Source organism: Melozone crissalis, unplaced genomic scaffold (assembly GCF_028551555.1).
Source record: "Melozone crissalis strain CALT ecotype California unplaced genomic scaffold, PUWL_Pcris_2 ptg000231l_1, whole genome shotgun sequence".
NCBI classification, from domain to species: Eukaryota; Metazoa; Chordata; class Aves; order Passeriformes; family Passerellidae; genus Melozone; species Melozone crissalis.
The window spans coordinates 2,916,919-2,922,564 of NW_026535993.1; positions in this window are offsets into that span (position 1 = coordinate 2,916,919).

Below are 5,646 nucleotides of genomic sequence, written 5' to 3' on the forward strand. Positions count from 1 at the left end.
AGAAAAATATAAAAATAATGTAATAAAAATAATAAAAAAATTACTATAAATTAGAATAATATGTTTATAACTTTATTTTTTAATTAAATTTTATTTATCGGGAAAAATACTTGAATTTTTTTACGTGTTTTGAGATGTCAGTCCCAGGTGGGCCATGTCAGACATAGTGAGGTTGGGCGTGAGGAGCACCATGTCTAAACAGGCTCAGCATGAAAGGGGCTCATTCTTCTCCCTGCCCAGACCTCCTAAGGAGACATTCAGCATCAAGATCACCTGGGAAATGCTTCTGTCCCTTCTTCTCTGAAATGAAAACAAGAAAAATATTCCGTTGACTGAAAAGAAAAATCCTGATGTGCACTTTGAAATCTTCCTCCTGAAGACAACTCCAAACTGACTCCAATCACTGCACAAGCCCTGGAGACTCAAAGACAATGGAAGGGAGACAAAGAGATCCTGAGGCCTTTCTGTATTTTAATCAGCACCACGCTGGATTTGGAGCTGGCTCCAGGAGCCTCAGGCACACAGAGAAGGATGGAGAAGCTGCTCAAGGAGTCAGCAGCAAAACTCCAAGTGCCTTGGAGCATGGCTGGACCCCAGTGAGGGCAGGGAGTGCCCAAGGCTGCCCAGGGCCTGGTGAGAGCAGATCCTTGAGGGCAGGATTGCAGGGAGCCCAAGGCTCTGAGCAGGGAACGGCAATGCTGAGCAAGGCCTGGCAGAGCTGGGTTTTCTCTCCTTTCAAGAGTCTCTGGGTAGGCACTGTTGGTTTCAGGTCCATGGTCCCTGTGCTGCTCCTGGCCTGCTCTGGTTTGGGTGAGGAAGGCAAAAAGCTCTGACCACGGTCCTGATGTTGTCTTATGTTTTCTCTGGTTAGAGGTGTTATTTTAATTCTTCATTTGCATGGTGCCTTGTTGTTCTAGGGGTTTTTTTTAGGTCATTCTTTTCTGTTAGGTCTTATGGGATTTTATGGGATTTGGTTATTATGACATAATCCTCTTCTTTATGATGTCAGGTGGTTCACCATCTTAGATTAGATGAGAGTGGGAGTGAAAGGTTTTAAAATCATAAAATTCTGGGAATTAGAAAGAAGCTAGACTTCGTCGAGCCCTGGAAAAATGTTTAAAATGGACTCTGCAAATGTTAGGCTTTTGTTTGCCAGATCATGTGAAATTGCATTCACTTAAGAAGTATATGATAAATGACATAACTGTTAGATGTGATGATTGTTTAGTAATTAAATATAATTATTGTATAATCATAAGAATCATGAGAAACTATGTTAGAAGTTTGAGAGGGACCACAAGGAGCCCATGCTTGGCTGAAATCTATGTATACAACAGAACAATAAAAGTTTAATAATTAACATGAAAGTTATACAATGATACAATATAAAAACATGTTGATCCCGAATGCAAGTCAGAGACAGATTTGGGTTTGTACCCCTGACACCCAGAGCTCTTCAATAAAAGCACCTGCATGGAATCATTCTCGTGATTATGTGCTTCTGAATGCTGACAGGAGCAGTGGGGGGAACACCTGACAGTGAGGGGATTTACATAATTATAAATCCTTTAACTAGCATTGGAACTTGACATAACTATTAAACATTCAACAAACAATCTATGACTAACATTGCGACTTTATATTAACTCCTTTAACAATGAACTTTATATCAACTCCTTTAACAATCGATTCTCTTCAATTCCCCCTCTAATTGTTCAATTGGGCTCAAGCCTGCTTCAATTAGCAATTCCTTCTTCTTGAAAGTACAATTTTTAATATTGGTTGTACATTTCCTTGGCATCTGGATGTTCTTGATCATTCATTACCATGATTACTTTTACTTCTTTCTTATTAAGCTCTTTTGGTATCATTAAACTTGCTTGTACAGCAGATGTTACAACTCAGATTATACAGGGGAGCATGCAAGGTAGGAGGATTAAACTAATAATTTCACATATGATGAAAAAGGCCATTTTTTTCCACCAGTTTCCTTTTAATGACCAGAAATTGTCCCACCAGCTGGTATCAAATGAAGGGGTCCACTCTTGTGTTCCAACATAAACTAACTTCCGGATTTCCTTTGAGATATTTCCAATGACTTCACTGCAGTCATCCATTTCTAAGCAGCACTCGAGGAGTTAAATTTTCCACATGTGCTTCCTTCATGGGCTAAAAAATAATCTACTGCTAGTCTGATTTGATACCTCACAGTTCTAGCCTGGGATAGTTGGTCATTTATGTGGTCTAAAGCCAGAGAGGTTCGGTTCGATACCATCTCGAGTGCTACTTGTAATCTCAGAATCCAATTTAACGTATAAATTCATTAGAAGACTTTAGTAGGGGATGTGGCTGTTTTTGACTCTTCAGTGGGAGGTGGTCCAGGTCCTTTAATCTGGGTTATATGTGTCCACCCCCTCTCTTGGGTCATATGGCTGTATTGGTGGTGAGTGGGACCTGAAAAGGACCTTCAAACTTAGAGGCTAAAGGTCCAGATTTCCATGATTTAACTAACACCCAGTCCCCTGGATTGATGTTATGTCCCTTAGTGTCTAAGGGAGAGGTTTGAAGGACATAGTCCTTTTTCCTAAGATCTTTGAATCTCCTTCCTATGGCCTTTACCTATTTTTCGGTGGCTGTCTCTCCTTCTGGATAAATTCCATTGCTATATGAGGTTATCAAGAAGGGGAGTCCAAACATCATTTCACAAGGTGAGACTCTTATGCCTGATTGAGGCCTTGTTCTAATTTGTAACAGTACTAAGGGTAAACATTAAGCCAATTCATCTGGGTTTCTGTAACTAATTTAGTTAACCCGTTTTTGATGGTTTTATTCCTTCTTTGTACTCCTCTGGAGCTCTGGGGATGCCAATGGGCTGTGCAACCTCCATTTCATTCCCAGGGCTTCAACAACTTGTTGTAAGACTTGGGCAGTAAAATGTGGACCTCAGTCAGAATCAACATTATTTATCAACCCATATCGGGGAATGATGTTTTCTAGGATTGCTTTTGTGGCTGCTTGGGCTGTCTCTCTTTTGGTCGGGAACGCCTCTACCCAATGGATGAGGTGATCCACGGTAACTAATAAGTGTCTGTATCCCTGGACAGGGGGCATTTCTGTGAAGTCTACCTGCACACTTTGGAACGGCTGCAAGGCCAACTCTCTTCCCCCAGATCCGACAGTACTCTTCTCATTACTTTCTGATTAATTTGTTGGCAAATTAAACATCCCTTGGTAACTGCCTTTGCTATGTTACATACTCCCATGCACATATGATCCCTTGGAAAGTGGTCACATAATCCTTGTATTCCCCAATGGGTCAACTCGTATAACTCTGTCATCACCTTTCGGGCTGGAGCTTTATTTAAAATTTGCTGTCCATCAGGGGTCCACCATTCTCCATTTTCTTTTTGCTATCATCTCATCTTTTCTAACTCCCTTAATTCTTTCTCATCAAAGATGGGTTTTTCCTCTTTTCTTTCTCTACTAGGTGTTCTCTCTATCTTAAGAATTTTAACTGGACTTTCCTGTTCCAAAGCTACTTCTTTCACTACTTGATCAGCTAATTGGTTTCCCTTTATTTCAAGGGTGTCCCCTTTTTGATGTCCTTCTATGTGAACTTTGGCTATCTCTATTGGTTTCCTTAGTGACTCTAGTACTAATTTTCTTAGCTCTTCATGTATTATATTTTTGCCTTAAGAGTTAAGGTACCCCTGTTCTTCCCATATTTTTCGAATGTATGGGCAATCCCAAATGTGTACCAGGAGTCGATATAGGTTGTTCCTTTATCTTTTTCTAATAAATCTAGTCCTCTCTTCAGGGTACAGATTTCACAGCACTGGGCACACCAATTTGAGGGTAGCTTTCCTTTTTCCTCAACTTGCAGATTCTGCCCATCTATGCTTGCATACCCTGAGACCTGTTTACTGGCTACCATTTGTGATGATCCATCTGTAAATAAAATTCTCCCATGTGGGAGGGGCTTATCTTCTAAATATTCTCGCTCTTTAGTCTGCATTTCAATAATTTCTAAACAATCATGTTCCAGGTCTTTTAATGGCTCTCCCGTGAGGAGCAGGGCTGGATTTAAACATTTTAAAGTGACTTATTCGAGGCCCTTGGTACTTATTATGATGACTTCATACTTTAGTATTTGGGTGTCAGTTAGCCCCTGAGGGGCCTTGTGACTTAAAACACCTTTCACATTGTGTGGGGTATGAACCCGGATCTTCCCCTTTCAGGTTAGTTTCTGTGTGTCTTCTATTGGGGTGGCTGTTGCGTCTCTCACTTGCACACAGGCTGGCCACCCTCTGGCTACTGGATCTGGTAACTTGGAGAGAGATGTGACCAGCTTCCTGCATCCTCCCTAGTCCTGTGTAAGGACTCCGCAAGCTATCCCCTCTTCCACATTTACAAATAGGTCAAAAATCTTTTAAAGGTCTAGTAGGCTCAGTAGAGGGGCAGAGGAGAATTTAGTTTTCAGATTCTAAAGCTGTTCCTCGTCATTTGAGGTCCAGGTTACAGGCTCTGAGTCTATCAATTTGTCATGACTAACGCTTTTAGTAATTTAATGACTAAATGACTAACGCTTTTAGTGATTTAATACTGATCAAACCATAATCTGCAATACTCAAACAAACCTAATAATTTTCTAACATCTCTTTTGGTCTTTGGGGCAGGGATGGACAGAATTCCCAAAATTCAGGAGGCCACGAAAACCTTAGACGAAATGAAAACGATTCACTATTGTATCGAAGTCTGGCCTAAGTTAAACCTGCAGGGGGAGTGGCCATGGTATGGGACAAGAGATCCATGGATGTGTTCCCAATTAAACCAACACCTGAAAACCCAAGAAAGTCCCAATCTTGAGCAGTTAACATATGCTGCATGTTGGCAGAGGGATACCACCAGCGATGTTATAAAAATCTGTAAACTACAAAAACGGAAGGAAAATAACGAGGGGAGAGAAGAGGTTAGTGTTAAGTGGGACCCCCTTGATTACTTACCTCCTCCTCTATTCCCCCTCTATTTACCTGGCAAGGCCCCAGGCTTCTCTCCCAGATCCCCCAATTTTACATCTGGCCTCTCCATCCCCAGAATCAGCAGCCGCTCCGATCCCATTACCACCTCCGATTAACACTCCTATGGTTATTACTCCTACCCTAACCTCAACTCTCTTACCTGCTCCAAACACTACTGTCCCATCTCCCTCTAATCCAGTTATTTCTCCAGTCTCCCCCTCAGCCTCTTCAACTGTCTCTCCAGCCCCACCTCCAGTGTCCCTTCCTACGGGTTCAGTCTCTTTCCCCTTACCTACTGCTATACCATTACTCCCTCCTAACTGGGAGGTGAGCACCTCCATCTCTAACCCAGTTAGTAGAGGTCAACTGGCCCCACTCCTCCTGTTTCTTCCCATAAGTGTAACCTCACGGAGGGACCTTACTGTAATACAAGATCAAATACTTATAAAGTGGAGAAGTTTTTTCCTCTTAGAGAAGTCCCCTTGGGTGGGATACGTGGGGGACTTGGGTTTGTGAATGCCCCATTAACAGCCACTGAAATTCGAGGCTTTGAAAAGGAGTTAGGGAAGTTAGTGGAGAATCCGGTAGGTATATCGAACCAAGTAAATCTATTTCTACGCCTTAACAT